Below are 25,710 nucleotides of genomic sequence, written 5' to 3'. Positions count from 1 at the left end.
TTTTTCTCCACATCTTTCTGCTGGACCCATTGAGAGATCATCATGAAGAGCATTTGGAAGGTTTTTTTAAGCTTTCGAAGCTTTGTGGATTTTTAGTGCAAATATTGGCTTAATTTATTAAAACGTCCACACAATGCCAGCAAAGTGATTTTCACTGAAATTCTTTGGGAGTGTTTGACTTTTTTTCTCACAAAAGGGTTAAAATAGGAATGTTGTGCCACAATCAAATACTTCATTAACTCTGTTTGTTTTATTTGCTGGAAAATTTGTTGGAAAAATTGAAGAAATTTTTATCTCAGGAAATTTGCTTATTATTGTTAGAAATTTCTGAGAATCAAATGAACGATATGAGATTTATTGAAGATTGAAGGAAAAATAAAATTCTCTGCATTTGGAATTTAGAAAAAGCTCTCCACAATATCGTCAGGGTTACAATGCGGAGATTATTTATTCAAGAAGGGATTTTTCAAAGTAAAAATTCCACGAACCACATAAGAAATGAAATAACATTGAATCGCCTTTTCAACATCATACTTGTTGCACAATATTTCTCTTTGAGGAATTTAAACATTTTTTTTGTGAAAGGAAATTCTCTTGCAATCCATCTCTTGTGAGATTACTCGAGGGAATTTCTCTTGTATAAATAATTGAAAGCCTTCAAAGCTGGATTTACCAATAAATTCCAAGCAATCTTTTCTTCAGAAGCTAATTAAAAAAAGAAAACCCTTCTCTTTGTTGAAAAGTAGCAAAAGCTTTTAATAAGCTTCACAGAGGAGACTTCTTAATGTTTTGTTAGATTTTCTTCTTTTGACAAAAGAAAGAAAATATTTAGAGTATTTAAAATGTTCAGCATTAATATTCAAGCATGGATGAAGAGAAGAGTATTTTTTTTTGTTCTTCTCAGAGCTATCTATGTGCAGTAAAGCTCGGATGAGCTTTTTGCATGTACATTTGTGATATTCGTCAGGCAGTCAGCAGCAATGCAAATTGAGTTTCTACATTTTGTATCCATGTCGTATTTATCGCAATTTTTCCATTACTTTTGTTACACTCACTGGTGCATAGCTTTTGAAATATCAATGGGTATGCCACGCGGGAGCTTTTCCTCCAATCCACAGCTGTGTTAAATGAACAGAGCAATCCCTTTGGGGGCTAGGTTGCTATATACACATTACATATAGCGTACTCACCACTCCCATGTGAGATAGCAAAAGTATGTGTATTTTGTGCAGAAGCATTGTTGGTTGGCGTGGAAGAATGAATGAGATTTACTTGCAACAGTTGTTGACAGTGAAAACATTTGTGAACGCTGAATTGCAAACACCCATAAACGAGCTGAATTTTGCACAGTGAGTTGTGGAATATTTTGCACACAAGAAGCATCCATCTCTAGGATATTTTACCCACAGCCGGTGTGGTACTCCAACCAACTACCACTCCCCCCCCCCATCGTGTGGTCGCGCGATGTTTTGGCAAACCATTGAAAAGCACGCGATTTGTCCACCCAAAATACTGCTGGTAAAACTCTTGAAAATCTACACGGTCGAGGACTCAATGTGCCGTAAAAGTCCTTCGGGGTTGGCGAGGGGTTGTGGGTACTTTTAATGCAGCCTAAGTGCAGTCATACATTCCCCCGTATAAGGGATTAAATTGCATCGATATTTTTGTGCGCGCATTGAGCCACAGAGAAGCACCAACGCTGCACTTCCCATGCCAAAAACTACAACACATTGCAATCGAATACAAGTGCCCATCCATATTCTACGATTTATGTCCTGCATACCCGCAAGGCGTGTGGGAGTTTCCTCTATGTGTGGGCTGTTGAACAAATCTGGCGCGCAACCCCAGAGAAAATATTGTTTGAACAGAGAAAAGCTGCTAATTCGTGGGAAAAGAACTTTTAACAGCAAAAAAATAAAGCTTTCAGAACTTGACATACTTTTTCATCCAAACTAACTTTGTCATAGTTAATCAAGAAACTGCTCAAAAGTTAAATTCAAACTTTTACAACACACTACAAACTAACACGGAAGTTTCTTCCCAAAAAAAATTAAACTCCTAATAAGTCCACAAGGGTTATTTTTTTCTTATCTTCCGGTAATGAAGCTCGAAGATGAGCTTTTTTCCAAGGAGGGGTTTATCTACCGAATATTTTGATTTTCTTGGCGAATAATCACAAAATTTCCAAATATCTGATTATTCTCATTTTCAGCTAAAAAGTACTTCTTCGGCTTGAATTTACTACTTTCTCCGTTTGAATTTACTTTTTTAGTGGGTGGATTGCGGTCGAATTATAGTTTGTAGTGTGGGAGAGCACGGTTTTCGACCTTCACACAATATTGTCTGCTAAAGAAACTGCTGAAGGTCGAAAACCATGCCCTCCCACACTTACTTTTTTAGTACTTTTAATGATTAAATTTAGTACTTTTTATGATTAAATTTAGTACTTTTTAGGCTTACAATTAGTACTTCTTCGACTTTAATTTACTACTTTCTCCGTTTAAATTTACTGTTTTTTTAAGTACTGTTCAGGATTAAATTTAGTACTTTTTAGGTTTACAATTAGTACTTCTTCGACTTGAATTTACTACTTTCTCCGTTTGAATTTACTTTTCAGGATTGAATTTAGTACTTATTCGGCTTAAATTTAGTACTTATCCGATTGAATTCGGAACTTTTTCAGTTAGAATTTACTGTATTCTTCGCTAGAATTTAGTATGTTTTCGATAAGAATTTAGTACTTTTAATTATTGAATTTACATCTTAACATTGAATTTTCATAAAATACTAAAATCTAACCTAAAAAGTACTAAATTCTACCGAACACATGTACTAAATTCAAGCCAAAAACATAGTTGTAAAAGTACATTGAATACAATGTCAAAAAGTACTAAATTCAAGCTTATAAAGTACTAAATTGAATTTCACTTTTTTGGCTAAAATTTAGTACTCTCTTTAGTCTAACTAATTTAAGACAAAAAAATCATTCGAATAATCCGAATATTTTCATTCAGATAAACATAAAATTCTCTATATTCCTAATATTTAATTTTCTTAATTTTAAACTTCTAAAAACCGGTAATACTTTAGCCCAAAACCTTGTATTTTAGACAACAAAATTCAAAAGCTTCTCAGCAATTTTTCCCAGCTTCTAGGTCTCTGATAAAGAGCGTGAAAAGCCACAATTTAAAAAAAAAAAAAGAAAACTTGATAGTTTGACTCATGTGGGAACTTTCCCCTTTCGACTTTGCTCTCGCACTTTTCTCTCACTCAGTCAGGTTTTTCTTTTTTGTGGGTAAAATTGTGGTATGTATGTCGATTTATGTGATCCCCTACCGATGTCTAAGAGGAAAGCTGATACCCTTTTCGGAACCAATGTCGATTAAGGAGTTGAATGTCATAATACGGAGGTTTATGTGTCACCCTCCGCAATGTCAATTGGGCGCTAAGGGGTGGGTTGCGGGGGTTGCCATCCAATTTGCCCTAGATCACCCCCTCAATGTGAATTTTCCACCACCGCATCCCCCTCACACCGAATGGAAGAAAATCCAATATATATCCATTTTCCTCAAGCCATCCACTCTTCTTCCCCTTATATTTGATGTGGAGGCGGGCGGTCTTTTGCCAGATATCGGAAAAACGTGCTCTCAGTGCTAAATGCCACAGCTAGTGGGTGGAGGAGTCGAAGGCTTTTTGTTGCGTCGTCTCCCCCAAAGTGATAAAGAGGGTTTGCTCTCGGGGATGCTGTCTAAATGGTTAATAAACATAAATATTTCAATTCGTGTTGCGTAGGGGGATGGAAGTCCTTCTTCCGCATCTTATTTTTCCTCTCGCCCTTTTATTTTACTTTTCACACCCCGAAGCTTTGACGCCCTCCTCCACCATTGAGGCCTCCTCCCACCACCCTCAAAAGATGCCCAAAAAGTGAAAAGAATGAAAATTCTGTCGACGTGTGTTTTTGTTGTGTTGCTATTTGAATGCGTTGAGGGGCGGTTGCAAATTTGGGGGGATGAGAGAATATTATTCAGTGGGCTTTTCCACCACACACCCCTTGTACAAATTGTGGCGCCAACTTGAAGAAAAACCCTCATCCTGTTCGCCACTTTATTCTCTTCCACACCCCATTTGCTCATTGTTTGTTACTCCTAAATGAAACATTTAGCACTCATTGTTCAAAAAAAGAACATCCAATTTTGGCTTTACTTCGGTGTCTTCACCATTTCCGTTTTCTTTACCCCCAGTGTGCGCGCATGAAGTTGGTGTGAAAAGCTCTTCTATGACCAATAAAGGCTTCTTTCAGACACTTTTCACACACACAGCAGAGACAGAAAATACAGCACACGCTGCCTTTGAGAAACTTTGTAAAGTCCCGCGTAAATTCATGGAAACTTTATAGCTCAATGTATAAAATATCAATGGGAATGTCAGGTCTGTTGAATAGTCAATAGCTTTGTCAACAGCTGGTATGGACTCCAAAAAGCTCCATGATACACCTCTTTGTTTCATTTGCCAACCAATTTAGTTTCGACAATACACCTACTATATACTTTTGTATAGCATTTCCACGGAAAATCTATATGAACTTGATAGCTACATAGAAAGTTCGATGAGAGAGCTTTACAAATATTCCCTGAACATGATATTGTCCCACCCACACATTCTCAATAAACCTGTTTTTCCTTACACAAAGTTTTCCTTTGAAGACTGTTGGGAGCTTTTAATTAATTTATGCGTGATGTATTTTGGGAGTTTTATGATGATTTTCTGGGAAAATTTTGATTCAGCAATTAGACTTTTTGATTTAAAATTTTTAGAATGATTTTTAGGGGGAAATTTACAATTTTAATCATTATTTTTTCTCAGAATTTTTCTTGATTAAACAATGGAGCTTTTTGAGTAAATTGTATATGTATATTTTTAATGAACTTTATAGAATTTTATTTCAGAGCTTTCCATTAATTCGCAGAGCTTTCAAATGCGAATTATGCTGCCATGGTTGATTCATCTTTTAAATTGAATTTTATTATTTTTGCACAAAGAATTTATTATTTTTTTATTTGGAAAAATCTTTTATATTCAAAAGCTTCCAATTCATACAAAAGAAGAAATTCTACAAGAATGTTTTATATACTTTTTCTGAAAAGTAGTTACAAATGACACAAATTTACTGAAGCAGAAACCAAAATATTAAAAATATTTTCTCATAAATTTCTCGATGAGAATTCTTTGCAAAAATTCATTCTCACGGAGAAGGGAAAAAAAATCCCTCCTTAAATGTGAAAATTATTACTTAATACACCCTCCAACAAGCTCCTGGGGTATACATGGAGTTTTTTTTAGCCCCTCCACGTATATTTTGCTTTTCCCACCGTACACTTGCAAACGACAATTTTTCCCAAAGAGAGGTGAAAATGGGCGTGAGAAAAATGATTTGGTACTCCACTCAATTTGCCACGGAGAGCGCTACTTCTACTGGAAAATAATATCAAAAGTTCACTCAATTTTTTTTCTCTCCTCACATTGGGGGCGGGGAGTGTTGAAAATGAATCTTAATGCGGTGTATACATTTTCTCATCATTCATCTACAAGTGGGTGTGTGTGTGTGTGAATTCAATTGTATACGTCGCGTTAACTTTATGGTGCTGAATAAAAGCTCCAATGTTTTTTTTTCCGGGATATGGTGGTGGAAAAAATTTATGTATAGAGCGGGGAGAGAGCTTTTGGCGGTGGGTTAGGCTGAGCAGGAGATAACAAGGAATTTGCATCATTTTCCCCCTTTCACCAATTTATCATAGTTGAAGATAATGTGCTATTATTATTTATGTGAGTCACACAGAGAGAGGAATGGAGGAGCCTTTTGGCTTTTGCGCCAATGGCGGTGGAAAAATTCGCAGTGAATATGAGCAATTAGGTTGTATGTGGGGGGTGGTTGACGGAGAAGAAGTGCTGGGGTGCTCATTTCATTCCAACACCCGGCCTCTGACTTAATGTGTGTGTTTTGGTGTATCTCTGACATGGCAAAAATGTTTCAGCGTGAGCTGTGTGTGTTGAATATCACGAGGAATTTCATTAAATAGTAAAGATGAGGGCCTTCTAAGGACGCCGAGGGGGTGGGCGGGCAAAGAGCGTTCTCCTACCAAAAATGCGAGATAAGGAAAGAATGAGAATGGTGTGAAGAATCCATAAGAAAATTGCTCTGAACACGGCGTCCCAGCTTCTTCTTTTTTTTTCTTTCTCATCTTCTTTTCCTTTGACGAAGCTTCCTCATCCCTCGCCACAACACTATTCCACCCCCTCCCGAAGGCACAGACACATACACACATATTTTTGCCTTAAGAGATCCTATTACATTTATCCAAAATAAATAACGAACAATAATTCATTGAGGCTCTCACACCAACCCGTGTGGAAGGGGCTACCTCTTGAATTCGGGATGTTTCACCGGGGTTGCGTATAGGATGATGACGATTTTGGGGCTTTCACACACTCTCAGGGGGGGTGGGTGGTTTGAGGGATGCGTGGTTTGGGGGGTACATGACAAAATATATGAGTGGATATTATGGATCTCTCGAAAGGGACTTCCGTAGCACCTGGAAGGGATTCAATTTCACACGACACCGACAAGATCATTTTCCCATAACACGAAAATTACCCGGAATTTAATTCCACATCCCTTGTTTCTTCCACATCCCCCCCCCCCCTTCAACCTTTTTTATCGAATGGATTTTCTCTGGAATTTCTTCGTGCTCTCTTGATACTTACACACTTGTTAGGAAGTGATGGGATATTGGAGTAGCTTATTTCGAGGAATACAGATTATTTAATTACCTGCATAACCTAATGAGGATGAGTCCTCGAGAATAGGTCAAATAGTAAATGGATATAATGGTGTTCTTGAGATTTGAGATGTTGGAATAATTTAACCGGAAATTCGGAGATGTTCCTTCATTTGGAATTAAGTTGTCCCAATGAGTAAATTAGGGGTTAATTCATGTGAATTATTTTAATTGATTGTGTTCATTTAATTAATTATTGGTCAATTAATGGAAGAATTTATTGACCTCTCATTAATTTTGAAGCTAAATTTTAATAAAATAATATTTTTAATGAAAATTATTTGATAAAATAACGAAGCATAAATTTCATCTTATGAAAGGTGCCCCAGGAAATGACGTAGTAAACGTACCATACGAATACTAAATCCATCTATTGTGAAATATGAATTAACACACATTCTTCCTAGAATCCATCCTTGGGGGAGAATTTCATTAAGCTTTCCATTCATTTCATTTTATATTAAATTCAATTCTTCTCCTGCACCATTCACAATATTCTGGAATTCATCTCTCTTGCAATCGCCATCTATTGATGAAGGCAAACAACACAACCTTTTCACAATGTTATCCACATATATATGACTACTAGAAGCCAAAAGCCTAAAGCTTCATCACCCCCTCCCTGTTAAACAAAGAACCATGAACTTTGATCCTGATTCTATGCAATCAAAAGGCTTCTCTGTGAGCTTGAAAAGTGATCAGGAGAAGCAACACTCAGTAGGTGTGTGTGTGTCTGCCATGACTGATTTGCAAAAGCTTCTGCAGAATTTCCATCCCATATTGAATTTTCTCTATATGTCACCTCGTCCATACGGATGATATTTTCGATGGGAGGATGTACGGGGGGTGGTTGAGCCCTACGATTATCTCCTTGTCTTTCTTTTCTCCCCCAAAAACATCAGAGGGTGTTCTATTCTGTACTTTATGACAGGATATAATGTGTGCTAAAATGTCAGAGTCTATTTATTTCAGCATCGTGCCGAAACGGATGGAATTGAATTAATACAGACAAATGGATGGGAGATTGGGGACGATACACAGAATATATATATAGATTTCTCCTTCCGCTGTCATTGTTTGTCTGTCTTGGAGATCTCAATGGATGGGAGAATGGGTTATTTATAGATTGATTGTGTGTAATTTGCAATTGAATTAATATTACATTGTTGCAGAATTAAAAGGAAAATTTTTAAATTATTTAAAGAAAAATATATATAGCGACGAACAGAGCTTTTTTCAATTTTTTTTTACAATCTTTTGAAGCAGAAATTTAGCTAAAGCTTGGAGCTTTTTCTCATATAATTTGCCTAAATATGACTCTTTGCCTAAAAGTTCTGATATTCACGAAAGGAATGAAAAATATTAAAGTTTTAATGAAAATTTCGCAAAAGCTCTATCTAATTTTTAAGCTAAACCAAAAATGATTGCAAGAATGGCAAATTTTCCAAAGAATCTAGAGCTTATACAGATTCTTCTCGGATCAGAACTTTAATGAATATTTCTGTAAAAAAAATCCTCAAGAAAATTATTAAAAAACAAAATTTTTAACATTATCCTATTTCCGGTTGAAAGCTTTCGCTAAAATATATATCAGAGAAAGCTCTGAGGCATGGAAAATTCATATTTGGAAATTCTGGAGCAACTCCCACGCATTTTGCGCTCCTCCTTGCTAATTTCTTCCTCTCAAAGTGCTCCTTTCAGGAAGATAAATTGCTCTCCCTGTATATGTTTTCCTGATCATCTTCCCGCGCGTGAGTCACTTGAGAAATCTTCCATCACCCTCAAATGGATGACTTCTTAGGGGGAAGGGTGCGATATTTTTCATATCACAACCACTTTGAGGTCAAATTTGCGGGTATTCCAAGACTGGGGAAATAACAACAAGCTTTAGGAGGGAGAAACCAAGAATTTTTTCCTATTTTGTGAAAAATTTATCACTTGAAGTTTATGTTAAAAGCCTCAGTGGAGTATATGTATGTATGCGGGATAGGGGTGGAGCAAATGAAAATGATGGGGATTTCCCTGTGAAAAGTCTAACCTACATTCACCTTTCTGCAACCTACCTCCCTTGTGTGTCATTTATCATTTGAGTTTTGGCACCCCTCTGGGGGCGCAACTCGTACACGTGTGTGCGGGAGGGATGTGCAAACAAAAAGGGTCCATGATGTATTTCGGGGAAAGGCCCTGTGAATGCAAAAAGACGTGGGAAAGGGGGGTACCGTAGTTAGTGTAGCCAACTGGAGCATTTGTGTGTGCATCGCTTGCAAATAATCAGCTTTAACTGATTGCTTATAAATCTCCAAGCAAAATACATTATGCCGTGAGGCATCCAAAAACATGGGCTAGGGGGTGGAATGGGGGTTGGATGATACACTACATGATAGCACGTTCCTCGAGAGTGCCACACACACACAGTACCAGAGGGAATTATGTAAACAATTACACATTCTGCTATGAATTTTGCCTCATGACTGTGTGTACCCAACATGCCCGAAGGCTATTCAATAAATTTCTCTCCACACAAGTGTATTTAAGTGACACCATCCTTATTGACTTGAAGCAAGAGAGAATACTCTATAGCCCACCCCCTGGAGCTACTCCGAAAAACAAGCCCAAGGCGAGGCACAAAAAAGAAGACGCCTGGGTGGGAAAAGTTGGGTGTTCGCTACAACCCCCAAGGCGCATCATAAATCCACGCTTTGGCACATACTTCACAGTATGATGACACCATCAAATGAGGGAGCTTTCTCTCCCACTTTCAGCATTTTGGCATTCAAGCTGTGCGCACCATCCCCTTTTTCTGTACAAACCAACCCCCCAGGGCGGTGGTGGTGGCATCCTTTGTAAGCATCCTAGAGATCATTTGACTTAATTGAGAGCTTTACAATATGCAATGCTCTGACATGTACCAATTCATTAATATGCAGAGATTAGAGTCGCGATGGAAATTGCTATATAGTTGGTATAGTTTAATTAAATGTACGTCATTCTCTCTTAGCAGTTGGCATTCATCTCTATTTCTCCTTTTATTGCTCCAAAACTCCACACACACATATGTATGGCAAAAACTACTGGGGGCGGATATTGCAACCACAAGCTTCCAACTCCTTTTCCCTCCACCCACCCACCCATTGGGGGATTGGCAAATTTGGCTTCCGTCTCTACACCCACCGATAAACTTCATCAATTAAATTGGCAAATACTCAAGTGACGAGATATCTCATCTCTTCTCCCCCACATGCACTTTTGGGTGTCACTCAAACAATTTCAAATGTGTTACAAACTCACCCCCATTTGTTTGTTATAGACGAGCGTAAAATCCTTTGCAACAGGAGACCAATTTAAGGGTATAACACGTGCCGGAAAGGATACCTTCAACTATATATGATGCTGTGTTAGAAATTCATTACTTTGGCAAATCATAAACTAAACCACCATCTCGTTTGCTTAGGACTTGGGTTGAATGTTTAATATATATATGTATGAAAATTGTGGCTTAAAGACATATGTACAAAGTAACATACAGTGAGGTCTCGATAGAAAGACTTTAAACTCTGTTCATACGGAAATTGCACTAAAGCTCAACCCCCCTTAATAAGCGATAGCCAATGAAAAAGCTTCGTCAGAATTTATTAGCCAATCCGAGCTCTTCCTTTTACAACCAATTCTTCTTCTTCTTCCTCCACATTTCAACCCTTTTATTCGTTATTTCAAATGTGTATGCACTTGATGGGTAATTTGCGGGCTTCAGCAAAATGGGGTGAATGTTATTAACCTACAAAAAATATTCTACATATAAAATGAAAGCTCTGGGAAGTAAAAGCAAAAAAAAAATTATAGTGCAATTCGTATCATGAGGAGAAGAATAAAACTTTTGTAACATTGGCTAAAATAATTTATAGTGCTCAGAGAGCGTGACTTTATAATCTCCCAACAGACTTGTGAGCTTTCTGCCTGTATGCACTCTGGGTGAGCTTTTATGGAAAAGTTTAGGGCAGAAGCTTAAAATCTCTTTCATTCAGTTGTGTTCGCATGTTTGGCATTTTAGACTATGTAGATTAGAATGTCAAAGGATTTCATTTCGTATGCTGTATACATGCAGAGGAAACTTTCACAGAATGATGGACAAATTTGATAGGAAAACTTTTACATTGAACCTCAGAAAAGCTCTATATTTGCACATTTGCATTTTACACATACGCATTTTTTTGAATTTTTAATAATTCTTTCATTTCTTTGGTAGGTTGATTGAATCCCTCACAGGAGAGTTGATTCAGAAGGAATTATTAAAATGTTGCATTTAAATAACAATAACAAAAAGCGAAAAAAGCTCATTTAATTGAGATTCCCTTTTTGGACTTTTTAATAGAAATTTTATTCCCTAACTATTGCATAGTGTTGAAGTTAAATATGCTGGAAATGTTTATCATGTAATTCCATTGTATGTTATTTGACTTTCACAGAATGAGAGAGAGAGAGAGAGAAAGATGAGAGGATAAAGAGCTCTTGAAATGAGTACAAATTCCACATTGCTAATTAAGCTTTCACCCCTCATGGAAAGCTCATCAAAATCAAACAACAAACTTTATGTGCATCAACTAAAAAATTCCATATATGTACCCTACAAACACCGCATGTGTTTTGTGTGGCTGAAATACTTTAACCCTTTAAGGTTTTTTGGGTCATACGCTGACCCAAACATGGAACATTTTATTTTTTCAATTATTTATTAATGTAATTGTTTTTCCATGTTACAAATGCATCAAATTTACGCATAAGGGGTCAAAGAAGACGTTCTGAATGAGAAAAGTCCTCTAAAAAAATTCATAGAATAAAAATCGCGATAAAAGAGCGCATGTTTTAATGTTTTTATGTTTCACGTTGGACGTTAAAGGGTTAATTGAAATAAGCTCTCACGTTAAAATCATTTGAATCCCGTGGAATGTAAAACAGGATAAATACTGAATTGATGGAATATTGAGAAATATTTTGACACACACCCCGTTAAAGAGGGTGTAATGCTAACAAAATACGCCAAAATGCAATATTCAAATGAGATTTCCCAATATTTTTCGCCAATTTTGTAAATATAGAACTTTTTCATTTTACTGATTGGCTCTTTTTTGCAAATTCTTTCTCCACTAGAAAATCGCGCATTCAAAGTCAATTAAATCTATCGATAGGGCTTGCCAAAAAAATTTGCACAAGAGAAGGATTATTTTTTTTATCTGCTAAAAGCTCTGCTTTGGGGATGAAATGCTGTTTTGTACAAAATAGAATAAAAGCATACCCTTTCAAATATTTAAATTAATTAGAAAATTGTACATACATACTTTTTATTCAATATGCGTTAGAACAACGTCCAAAAAAAAACCTTTCAATAATGTTTTTTTTTTTGGAGGATAATTGAAAAATTCCCAAAGTTGATGCTCTAAAAACTTACATGTAATAAAAACTATATATGCATATATGTATATCCCAGAGAGGCCAAAAAAAAGGGAAAATGTTGACATTTCCAAATAGATATTCACACAGTATGAGGATAAATTACTCGCTACATGCAAAATATCGACTAAAAGTGCAGTGAAAAGGGGCTTTTTTTTCGGTGGCTTTTCCCCACTATACAACTTCAAGCAATATATTGCATCCCCTACTCCACCGCATGTGCATGTCCAATTGCAAACAACCCCCCAAATAATTATTTTTTTTTAAACTCTACAAAAGTCACGCTATTTGGGCTTTTTTTTCAGCACATCCACCCACCCTGTAAACTTCACATTTTTATCATTTTTCCATGAACTCTTTTTGCGCCCTTTTGGAAGGATTTTTTTTTCCTGCTTTTTGTATTTGGTTCTCACAGGATTGGGTGATGAAAGTTTTTCACTTCGTGGTGGTGGAAAAAAATCTGTTGAAATTCACCAGCTGTAAATGTGAGTGAAAAAAAAATTCATTACACAAACTCTTGGAGTTGGGGGATGAAAAGCTCGTGAATGGAAGACATGGGTTTATAGTTTGAAAAAAAGCTCACCCTCCGGTTAACCCGGCAGAATATTCTCACCATCTCTTCGATATTCGCAACGAATAGCTTCACGTACCTATATACAAATCCGTCATCTCTACTGGGGCTTTGGGGAAGCACGTTTTAACGCACATCCATTGTACTTTGGTAAATTGCGAACTTTTCGTTGCACCACGTCTCCAAAAACCCCAAAAAGGATGACCAAATACTCGCTTTCGAAAGCACACACATACTTCCAATCCCGACCACATAGATCGTATTGGAAACCCCTTCAGAAAGGCACAAACAGTTCGAGCTTTCATGAGAGCTTTGTAGTCACATAGAGGAATTATAAGCCATAGCTAAAGTGAGGTGGTCTTTTGCACGAAATCCCCAAAATCTGTAGCATTGTGATGAAGAGGAATGAGGGGCAGGAAGAATGTGGCAAAAGTGTTGATAACTGCACTCTTGTTTCACTTCCGTAGATAGTTCATTAATAGTTTCCAATATTGTTTAATGAATGACAAAACAATATTGGGAAGATTCTTGTAGAGGTGTCAGCTTTGTAATAGATCACAATGACTAATTAGTGAGCAACAAAGAGATTTCGGAAGAGGAAGTTAGATAAGATGGAAATTCAATTGAAAGTTTGTTGTTGAATCTCTCCCCAAATGAGAAGAATTAATTATTTAATCCGAAGTAATTGTTATCAATTGATCTTTTTTTTGGGAATAAACATGCTTTTCTCTGAGCTTTCAGTCTCGTCTGGTACCTTCATCAAATACTAAAGAATGAAAATAAAAGCTCTGGGAAAAACGTCAAGAAAGCTTTGATCAAATTTTCTATTGATTTATGTACATGATGTCTAAAACATTGAATTTTGAATACATAGGAGCTTTTAAAAGCTTTTGATCTCTCTTTCAATCACTTTAATAAAATTTAACAAATTTTCTTTTCTCAAATTACTAAATAAAAAACTCTTTCCTCAATTTTCTTTACTTGTTTATAATGCAATGTGAGAAGTTTTTCAACTTTCCTCATCCTACAGAAATTAACATTTTTTTTTCCAAAGGCAGCAAACTTTTATAGAAATTCACGAGAATTACTTTAAATTCCAACCCATATTATTAGCTTTTAGATATTTTCCCCTCGAGGTAGCTTAAAAAGCTCCCCATGGCGACACTCTTTTGTGAGATCTTCATCAAATTGTTATTGAACTCAATGGCTCAACAGCTTCAATGGTTCATCGCGTAATCTGTATGCAAATGATTTGTAAATATTCAAAGTTATTTGGTGTGAAAATTGTGCTATCCCACCCCCCTAAAAAGCTCTCTCTCTTCTCTTTAAAAATTCTCCCAAACCCCAGGGTTTCGTTCTGATAAACAACAAAAAGGTCACAAGACGACAAACGTTGAAAAATATACAATCAATGGCCAGAGGGTGTAGATTTTGCTTTATTTTTTTCCCTTACAGCATAATTAAGAAATTTTGTGTGCAACGAATCGAAAGAGGAGAAATATAAAATAAAAAGCTCACAAGAATATTTGAAACTTTTCTGAGAATGTATGTAGTCAACACAACCCCTGAGCGTGGGGGGGGGGTAAAATTAAGGATCATCCCCTACATGTGCCCCGTGTTTTAGCATCACACTGCTGGGGCAAAAATTTAAAAGTGAAATACACAGCGGACTCGAGAGAGCTTTCCCAACACACATGTTTGCACCCACCCCCCTCGTGGGAGCATTTGTCTGTGTCACCGAGGCGAATGGATGAACTGAGGCGTGAGATGGGGGTGTGATGTGAAGAGACATATTTTCTTTGTTTCCCTCCCGGCACCCTTTTCATTTGCAACCACCCTCTTTACCACCCACCCCGCTGTACAACATGCCGCCCAAGGAAGAGTTGTGTCAATGAAAGGGGCGCGTCACAGAAAGAGAAAAAAAGGGTTTACAAAATATGCGGTTTCCAACACGTTCTCAGCAACTCCTCCATGTCACTGGTGGGTGGGTGGGTCTCTTCGTGTTCATTGTCTCTACCGAGGAAATTCCATGTGGGAAAACTAAACGACCATTACATGGATGGGAAAATGCACGGAGTGGGCGGAAAAAAAACGGCAAAAATTGCAATGAGTGGGCGGCTATTGTGGCAACCGCCCTACAATCACAACAAACATGTGAAAATTATACGACAATGCAGACCAATTAAAAAAAATTATGCAATAAACAACTAGAAGGCAATTTAGTGCAGAAATTAATTAACAAAAAGCACTTACAGTGCATCGTGGAAACCCCTTCAAACTCATAAAAAAGTTTTGTGGGAGAAAATTCAACGGCAAGATGAATATTTTGCTTGTTAGTCAAACCTCCCCTCCAGAATGGAGGAACTTAAATTCTAATGAAGCTTTATTCTGTTAGAGATTTTTGTGAAATTTTAATAAATTCCCCCACATACAATGTTCTTTTAATTTTCTTTGAAATTACACACGAAATTAAAATATAAAAGTCTCTAATAAATTCTCACAAAATCACAGAGAAAATGCTGTTTGGGAAACTCCAAATGGACTCTCAATGGAATAGAATGAAAAGTGAAGAGAAAAAAAAAGTTCAAGAAGAAATACGATTTAATTTAAATTTGAAACAACTCAAGAAGGATAGGTACTTGTTAATATTATGATGTGTAGGTGGGAGCGTCAGGGAAATGCGCAACAAATTGTGATTAGAATTTCAAATTCCACATCATTGCTGCATATTTTATGTCGAAAGCACCGTCGTCGTTGGGTTGAAATGAGGAAGAACTTTATTTTGCCCTCTTGTACCCTCACTTCCCTCTTCGGCACACAACCCCTTTATCCACCCTCCCCTGCTTGGTGTGCTCTCAATAAAAAACATTAAAAAATATGTTGTTTTTCTCTCACAGCTTCTGCCATCATCGTGCTCTTCGGTGCTATAATCATGACGATTCGCAATAAAAAGCACCTCGGTATTCACAAATTGGGATTCTCTCCCAACCACCTCCTGCTCGTCACTTCCAACCCCTTGCGTGTCAGGAAGCTGGCGCATAGAATCACCGTGGCGGAAGTACTATTCAGGAGCATCGGAAGAGCTTCGAGATGGGTTTGAACAAAAATGCGAATGGCTTCAATATTATTGAGTTTATTTATATTTTTTTTTCATCCCATATTCTATGGATAAATACACCCTCATCCTCCTGCTCCACACTGTGTGTGTGTGTGTGTGAACTCAATAGCAATCAAAATATAGGGAATCACCCTTCTGCCAGTACTCAACCATGCAAGAAAAAATTCAAAAACTATTGGACATTGATTTTTATAGCAAAACGAGGAGAGGATGCCCGTGGATAGTGCAGAATACAAATAACTGTGTTTGGTTTTGTCGCTGAGTACTCAAAGAAAATCGCTTTTCCGCACAAAAGTACACAGAAAGTTTATGGAAATGTTTAAAATTAAATTTCATGCTTCCGGGAAGAGGCAGCGTGAGTGCAAGGGGTAGAGAATTGGTGGAAGTGCAGTGTACCACTAAAAGTGTTTGCATTTTCATTTATATTAGTTTAGGGTGGAATATTTTAGCAAAATCCAAATAAATCAATGAATTTTATAGAGAAGAGTGGTTTTTGTTGTTCTTTGATGGTAAAAATATGCAAATTATTTTGATGTTTTTTTTTCAAATTCCAGCAAAGCGATGATAGTAACATACGATCGCTTCCGGGGTGGAGCTTTGGTGCAAGTTTTATTTTGAGAGAGTTTAGAATTCATTTTCTGAACATTTTAAAAATTATTTTTTAAGGAAAAAATTCATAATATTTTGCAGCTTATGCTTCATGGCTGTCAATATTTATATATAGCTTTTTAAATCCCTTAAAATAAGCTCAAGTAAGAAAAGAAAATTCCCGGTAATATTTCACAATAAAAAGACATTTTTTATTACCCATTTCAAAAATTATTTTCAATTACTGAACAACCTGTAAAAAATGAGTGCGCACACCTCATTTCCTTAATTACTCCTCCTTGCTGCTTTATATAGAACATTTCCCTTTAGCAATAATTTCCGTGAATAGAGACATTTTTCTTCTCTCGCATCCGTGGAAAATTTTAATGCTCCTCCCCACACTTTTCCTATTGATTTTTCCTGAATGTATTCTCACAAACGCGTTTGTTTACCATTTCACAAAATATAAAATTTATTTTATCTCCCAGTAGATAGATAAAAAAAACTGTTTCTGCCTATAAAAAAGCTCCGCGATTTTCGTACTGGAAAAAAATACGCGCGCAATGGCACGCTATCAAAGTATTTTTTGAAATATATATTCCAATCTAAAGACCCCCATGAGGGATAGATATTGAGAATATTGTATTACTATGTGTGTGAGGGGAAGCGATATATGAGAAAGTTTTGCGGGGGTGGGTTGTAGAGAGAAATAAATTTGTGATAGTTCCCCAAACTGATTCTCTCCATAAATTCCATCCCTTTTTGGCAGAAACTGTTTGACTTATGATTCACAAGACAAGCAATTATTGGAAGAGTTTGTCTTCTTCCTTCGGCACTTCTTCACTTTGCTCCATTTTTGTCCCCGCTTACCCCCTACACCACTTTGACTTTGGGGAGCTTTTAGAGCTTCCTGTGTGTGCAGAAGAAAATGTTTGCCCCCTTCGGGCTGCGATAAATCACATCTTTTTGAACATTCACACGGAGTTTTATTCACAAAATGAAGGATTTTCTCTGTGAGAAAGTGAAAAATTGAACTTTGCAAGATTTTCTATTTTTCCAAGTGTAATGTTGTAGAGGGAAAATGGCATCGCGTGCCCTAAAGCGCTTGATTTATTTATTATGATGCAATAGCTTTTTATACAATAAGTTGTTAATCAGAAGCTTTTCTTTAAGAAGAAACATATGAGAAGCTTTTTTTGAGCTTTCTAGTGATTTTTTAGTTAATTTATTAATAAAGCTTCCTCTCGCTTTTCTATGCTATTTTAAATTATTCATTATAAAAAAAAATGCTCGAAAAATTTTCCAAAGGTTGCGCAATAAATCATAAAATTTCAACGAAAGTCTGGAAAGCTTTTTTGAGTTTCTTTGCGATATTTTTGTTAATTTACTGATGCAAATTTTCTGTAAATTTTTACAAAAATATGAAGAGAAAGCACAAAAAGCTTTCTTGAGCTTTCCAGAAAAAAATTGCCCAAAAATTATAAAGATAAATATAAAAAATCGAAGCATCAAAAGAAAGCTAAATAAAAAGCTTTCCCTTTTTAGTGATTATTATTTCATAGAAATTTTTAATGAAATTTTATGAATACATCAATTAATTTCCAACGTGTATTTATTGTGGTGAAACTTCTAAACCCATTTAAATCCTAAGCAATAATTTTATCATATGCTGTGTCGTATCTGAAATGCCAAAAGTCAGAAACTTCCTGCGGAAGTGTGACAGTTGCTTGAAAGTTATTAGAAAGCTGCCACGAAGCGCACGAGTTAAGCTCCTCCGTCGTTGATGAGCTTTCGAAACTTTAACTTTTTATCAATTCACTTAAATTTTCTCCACCGAAAAAAAATCAACTTGCAAAGCTTTTGTGAATGAGATCACTTTAAGTGGAGAAATTCTTTGTTTTTCTCTTGGAGGATGAAAAAGAAATCAATTTGCATTTGGATGGTGAATAAAAAAATCAGTTTAAAGGATATTTATCATAATCTAATTTCAATCGCACCGATACTTCCTTTCACTCACAGGAGAAAGTTTTGCCATTCAACTTTAGTTCCAGGGCGAATAAAGTTAATGCTAACACTACACAAATCCCCAAGTTATCTCCCGCGTACTCACGTTGGGTACAATTAAAAGTTTTTTGAGACTGACAGTGTCGTCGGGTAATAATAAATGAATGACTTTGGAGAATAAGGAGAGCAATTTGCACCATGAAAACTTTTTTTTTCGCTCCAATCCTTTCTCAATTCTTTCACACAGACGCACCCCTGCGCGTGGAAAGTTTTTTCCGTCTGTGCAGCATCTAACGTGAGAATTTAATACCATGCCAGGGGGATGGTTGTACGTAAGGGTGGTGCATTGTTGGACATTTATGAATTCTAATAAGGATAACAAGGGGCGAGAGCAGATTCTGTCGCTGTGGGGCTTAAACCACCCACCCACAGACGTTTTGGTGTCGCATTTCAAGGGAGGCAGGGGCTGTTCAAACCGTATGTTTCTCCAAACCCAACACGTGCTTCCACATCTCGCATAATTCTCCCGTAAAGAGAACCCACAAGGCTTAATTTGCGTCCCACCTTAAACACTGGAAAATTGCGGCTTCAGTGGGGTGGAAGTAAATCGCAGTGGAACCGCTTGTAACGTTCATTTTTTTTTCGATGTTTTTCAAATCTGCTAGAATTAATTTATTTTCAAGAAAATCCGCTAAAATGAGTGGCGCGAGGAGAGTGTCAATCTCGCGCCGAGGGAGAAAATTATTCAGTCTGGGTTAAAGATCCGATCGGGGCAGATCGCCCAAGTATTGCGGTGCTAAATTTTTATAATATTCCGCAGAACCATGTGGTGCCGGAAGTGATAACTTCGTGGGGCCCTCCGGCCAAAGGGTTCCCCCTTCACATCCGTGAACAACATCGTTGTCCGACGAACGTTACCGGACACAGCAGAGAATATTCTACGCCCGGACAATCTGCGTGGTTCGTGATCATCTACTGCGGAGCACCTGGGGGCTACCACACTTCCTCACTGCACAATACAGGCGGAGGGATACCACTTGTCCCTTCAGGCCGGAAATTAGCCCGAAGGATGCGCCTGTGAGTACGCCCATCTACTACGGGATTCCTCGTGGGAGGTTTCCTGGCTAGATGCATTTCTACGGCTCCTCGAAGAAAGTATCGCCCCTGTGCGGAGCGCAACGGGGGATCAATACAGAGAAGCAAATTGTGTTAAATAAACCCCACTAACTTTATTTGTGAGAATTAAATCTAATAATTAACGTAAAGTAAACCCTAGAGATTTTATATTTAAATTCCGTGAGCCCAAGGGGCATTTAAATGCTAGAAATGACATACCCCCGAATGGGTCTTTGTAAAACTTAAAGTTCGAAATAGAGAATAATTATTGCAAGAGTGAAATTTCATCTTTTTATTAAGCCCCATCAATTATGATTCGTTTTAATGGCGCCCAACTATGCGCTCTTAAAGTAACTCACCCTTGAGAATTTTTCTTTTTTGCCGTTTTTTCTTTTTATTTGAAGAGAAATGGTTCTGATTAATAGAGTTTCATGCTTTATTATGCTTTTCTTTGATCTAGCCGTGGGCAGGCTGTTTAAAGCAATATTTTTTTGAATAGAGAGTTTTTCTGGGGATGAAAGAAAGGTAATTCGTGGCAAATTCCTTTCCCCCAGAACCTCTCGGTTGCACATGCGACTCCAGGACGAATGAGGGAGTTGAATCGTATTAATTCGACAGGCTTTCTCCCTGGAATCGACATCACTTGTAAAAATTCCTTAAAGTTTTTTCAATTCAAATTTTAAAATTTTTCATTTTCTAATCATGAGATAGGGCTTCACGGAAGGGATAAAGTTTTTTGTATTGTCCTTATTTTGTGTTTGTCCTTGAATGCATATTTTATGCCCAGAAAATTATGAAAATTTGAGGAAGTCCCGGGTGATAAGAAAATCTTTGACTTTCATTTCACCTTGTGGAGCCATGACATTGCTCCACGGTCAAGGGCATTGGCTTATCATATAGCGGTGATCTCTCTTCGGATAAATGGGAGAGAGATGAAGTTAAGCTTTGCCCCCTAAAGATTTTGGGGATTCTTTTATGGCAATTCTCTTTTGAAAATTTTCTTTACAAATTTTTTTTAAATTTCTATCGGTGCATGAGTTTAATTTCTTTCTTTAATTGAGCACCGTTTGAGAGTTGAAATAAAGCCTTTTGATTTTTTCTCTAAATTTTAAATATTATACAGGAACGTAGTACAGTAGTTTTGCTCTTTTTGCAAGTTTTGTTGAGCTTGATATTTCATATTTGAAAAATTGCACTTTGTATGCAGAGAAATTATTAATTCAGAATAATTTATATTTTTTCTTCAAATTAATTTCATATGGCATGGCAGATGGTACACGGTTCGGTATATGGCGCCCAAATTTAATTTTTTTTATTAATTTTCCCTGATAGAGTTTTCTGTTTAAAAATTTCTGTCGGAATTTATGTCTTTCCTTTGATGGGATATATTGTGTTTAGCTTGCATTGCTAACGCGTACTTAAGGAAGGGTTTTGCATATTTTTAACAGCATATCAGTTAAATGGTTGTACGGATATCCTCGGAAAGCTTTTTTTAAGTTAAGCGTTAGATTTTCTATCCGGGATGAGGGCTCCTTTTGGTTTGATTTAGCTTTGTTTCCCACGAGACCTTTTTAACGCCCTTAGCGGCTGTATGGTTCATTATGAACTATCCCCGTTTGAAGTGGCGCCCTCCTTCCACGGGTTGAGAATTATTCGGATGAAGATCCTTCCCTTTGGAAAGATTTTCCGGAAAAATTTCGGGAACGTTCCCGAGGTTTCGCCGTGGGTCTTGGATGATTGAGATGTTGAACCTTCTGATGGTACTCCTCCGTCCAGATCTATCCGGTTTTCTTGAGAGGTGAGACTTTGATTGTCTCTTCCCTCACACCCTCTGTGTGAGGATTCTGTTGTATCTTGATTAGCTTTTGCCTCGATGCCTCTTGCGAGAACATATAATACTCCTAATGAGTGATTCTCCTCGATTATTCGTCGAAAATGTCTGGTCGATCCGGAATCCTCCACCCTTTTCTTTCAATTTTGTTTCGTGTGGAATTCATCGCTACTTTAGGGTTTAACTTTGTTGACCCTTATCCTGCATTCTCTTTCCTTCCTCAATATTTCCAAATATCTGATTTAATATTTTCTTAATATTGAGCTCTTCTAGCTCCTGAGCAAGTCTCTTCTTTGAGAAACGAACGAATGTTCTGCTCAGAAGACAAGTGGTTTAATTTACAATTTTCTTTAAATCTTTTCGTACATGAGACTTTTCTTTTTTTTTCTCATGCTAAAAATTCAGAGCTTAACATAAATAAGGTTCATGTTTCTTTCTTAAAGTTTCGTGTTGTGAGAACCGAAGCTAGAATGTGAATGAAGGTTGATTCTTTATTGTTGGTTTAATTGATTGGCTAGCGAGTAGCCAGGGATAGGATTTTGTCCACCTTTACAGGTTGCCCTGCAATTCTCAAAAGTCATGAGATTGCCACATAAGATCAATTCTCTTCCCACCTTTTATCGTTCCAAATTGTTTCCATTTCCTTAAAACCTAATAATTCCATAATACTGATTTTATCTTGATCACGTCAAGGAAAAAATATTATTTTGTTTTCTTTCAATAAATGGGTTACATTTTTCTATAAAATTCTTAAAAATTAAAACAAATTTCTTTTGTGGAACTTCTCGAAAAAAATATTATCCCTTGATTTCTTTGCAATTATGAGACTTTCTATTTTATATTTTCTTTGAAAATAATGATGATGTTGCCTCGAAATGTTAGAAGGCCCGATTTGAATACAAGCGAGTTGTAGGGAGTTCAGGAGTGAGTCCTGCGGCTTTACTGAAGAGAAATGCGTGAAGCATACAAAAAATGCGTGAGGCAATTGAAATTTTGCGTGAGGCAAATTAAATTCTTCAAAGTTGCTCTGAAATTGAATTGTTTTGAGTAGATTGAATTCTTAATCAGACGTAGGCTTCCACCATAACTCTACATATTGCATTCTTCAACATTATCTACAAACATCTTCAACATTTTTTTCTCTTCATGTAGGCTACACTTATACTAGCCTGAGCAGGTGCCTAGCAATTATATATCGAAGAAGGATTTGGCTGCTACGCAATATTTAAATTTTAAGCAAATCCAGGATAATTTTCTTCGCAACAAACATAAAAATTTTCATGCTAGATCACCACATATCAATCTCGTGAAGAGAATGTAACATCGTGGAGCTAAGAATACTGTGTGAGACAGAAATCAGTACAAAACCCGTTAAAAGAATGCATTTTCCAATTCATGAAGCCAAACACGAAACTTATGCTGCGTGGAGTAACATTGTACGATTGTAAATTCAGTAAGCTCCTAAAATTGGTTAAAATCCTTCTATGTGTAAGCGAGGTGTGAAAGGCATCAGAACAACCGTGAGGGTTGAGTCTAGCAAAGAATTTCTCGGGATCAGAGAATGTTCAAGGGGGGATAAAATTACTAAATGAATATTTTAAATTTTGGTTTTGATTACATTTTTTCCTCTGACGCATCATAACGCCCACACTAAACCTTCCCGTTACCTCAAGAATTTTCTATAGCAGAAATTATGCTATTAAGCGTGAGGCTTAACGGAAAAGGGCGCATACGCGTGAGGCTATGCTCATAAAGGTGTTTGCAAGTAGCAAGGACGACGTGAGGTCGGAGTGAACGCAAAGAGAATCCAAATGCAGGTAGCAAGGAAGACGCGAGGTCCGAGTGAATGCATTGTGATATCCCTTTGTGCGTAGCAAGGACGGCGTGAGGTCGGAGCGAGCACATAAAATGTTCTTATGCGTGAATCAAGGAGGACGTGAGGTCTGAGTGAGCGCATACAATTCCTTAAAGATCAAACCACCATAATAATATAATTCATTTGCATTTTTCACATTAAATAATTTCAATTTCTTTCCTATGAACCAATTTTGTATTTCGATTTGTAAAATAAGACAAATTATTAAGCTCTAAAGTCACCGTAAATTTAAGAAAAAATCGTTGAAATGATCTTAGAGCCACGAGCTGACGTCGATGTCTTAGAAGTAAATCTTCCAGTCTGCGTATGGAACGTATGATTGGAGGAGGAAGGCTGCGGATGTTTGTGAGAAGAAGGTTAATTAGTGCGAAGGTTTACCTTTGCCAATCCTTAATTTCCTTCCTATCCTTTCCCTGTCTTTTTCCACCTTGAACCTTTTCTTTAAGGGCGTGAATTTCCACTCAAGGGTTTGGAGAAGCGGGATCTTCTATCCCCAGTTTTAACTTCTTCTAAATGGGATCGACTCTGGTTTTCTTTAAAGTTCTCTTGGGTTTAATTTTGCCGAGGCATTGTAATGATAAAATATTTATTAACTTTTCTTTTCTTTCTTAATTTATACCGAACGTGGAAGGTACCAAAGCCAACTATTCTGTCCATCGCCAATATTTTCTTTTCTTAAATTTTTCTCATCACTCCCTCTGGTAAAGTAATTTAAAACTCTTTTCTTTTTTTTTTTATTCTTTTTGTTTTCTTTTGCAACAAAGGGGTGATGTAACGTTCATTTTTTTTTCGATGTTTTTCAAATCTGCTAGAATTAATTTATTTTCAAGAAAATCCGCTAAAATGAGTGGCGCGAGGAGAGTGTCAATCTCGCGCCGAGGGAGAAAATTATTCAGTCTGGGTTAAAGATCCGATCGGGGCAGATCGCCCAAGTATTGCGGTGCTAAATTTTTATAATATTCCGCAGAACCATGTGGTGCCGGAAGTGATAACTTCGTGGGGCCCTCCGGCCAAAGGGTTCCCCCTTCACATCCGTGAACAACATCGTTGTCCGACGAACGTTACCGGACACAGCAGAGAATATTCTACGCCCGGACAATCTGCGTGGTTCGTGATCATCTACTGCGGAGCACCTGGGGGCTACCACACTTCCTCACTGCACAATACAGGCGGAGGGATACCACTTGTCCCTTCAGGCCGGAAATTAGCCCGAAGGATGCGCCTGTGAGTACGCCCATCTACTACGGGATTCCTCGTGGGAGGTTTCCTGGCTAGATGCATTTCTACGGCTCCTCGAAGAAAGTATCGCCCCTGTGCGGAGCGCAACGGGGGATCAATACAGAGAAGCAAATTGTGTTAAATAAACCCCACTAACTTTATTTGTGAGAATTAAATCTAATAATTAACGTAAAGTAAACCCTAGAGATTTTATATTTAAATTCCGTGAGCCCAAGGGGCATTTAAATGCTAGAAATGACATACCCCCGAATGGGTCTTTGTAAAACTTAAAGTTCGAAATAGAGAATAATTATTGCAAGAGTGAAATTTCATCTTTTTATTAAGCCCCATCAATTATGATTCGTTTTACGCTTTAATTGTAAAACTTATTATATAGTTTAGTTGGGAATTATTAATGCTTGGAGAGAACATTTTAGATGTTGTGGAAGATTCTAATCTCTCTCTCACTGAGCTAGAATATTCTTGCTCCTCTGATGCTTCTATTAATTTAAATAAAAATTACTTTTTCTCCTAATTATCTAAATATTCTGAATAAATAACATTCTGACACTAGTTTAGAATTCAAAAGAATATTTTTAAAAGAAATTCGAAAAGTTCGTGAAATTCTTGCAAATCAAACAATTCCTTTTATTGAATCACAAAAAATCAAAATCTCTGCAATTTCTCTCTCCGACAAATATATTCTAAAAGCTCTAAAAATGGAAACCTACCCCAAAAAAAAGACAATCCTCGAGAAATGATAAAACATTTATGAAAAATGCAAGTCATGGGGTGAGTTTGCTGGAAAAACTCCTCTGTGTCCTAAATTATTTTTCTTCTACACCATCACGGAGGAAAAATCACCTTTTTCACTCCCCCTTCGCACAAAAAGGCCGAAATGGGATTTTTTTTGCAGGGGGAGAGCTAAAGCAAAAATGCAACGTGGAAGGAAAATTCTTGAGTAAAAATTTATTTTTCCACCACTTTTAGCCATAACACAGAAAAAAAAGTCCAAAGTCATATTTTCTCACAGTTATGTTGCGCTAAAAGTGCCCAAGACAAGCATCCCATGGATTTTCTATTCACATTCCAGATGTGTGTACCCGG

The 25,710-nt window shown here is 37.0% G+C and overlaps 1 protein-coding gene and 2 long non-coding RNA genes across 10 annotated transcripts in view; 1 reads left to right on the top strand and 2 right to left on the bottom strand.

Moving 5' to 3' along the window:
• The window catches only part of LOC129788572 (neural-cadherin), a 273,188-nt gene that overhangs the window by 124,934 nt on the left and 122,544 nt on the right, over positions 1–25,710 (bottom strand). The window lies entirely within an intron of this gene.
• Positions 1–25,710, bottom strand: part of LOC129788584 (uncharacterized) — a 70,379-nt gene that overhangs the window by 36,236 nt on the left and 8,433 nt on the right. The gene's annotated exons all lie outside the window — the stretch shown is intronic.
• Positions 19,209–24,930, top strand: LOC129788580 (uncharacterized). Its single transcript, XR_008750373.1, has 2 exons — positions 19,209–19,797; positions 24,353–24,930. It is a non-coding gene; the product is annotated as an uncharacterized LOC129788580 (long non-coding RNA).

This window comes from Lutzomyia longipalpis, chromosome 2 (genome assembly GCF_024334085.1).
Source record: "Lutzomyia longipalpis isolate SR_M1_2022 chromosome 2, ASM2433408v1".
NCBI lineage: Eukaryota > Metazoa > Arthropoda > Insecta > Diptera > Psychodidae > Lutzomyia > Lutzomyia longipalpis.
This window is presented reverse-complemented; position numbering and strand designations above follow the sequence as displayed.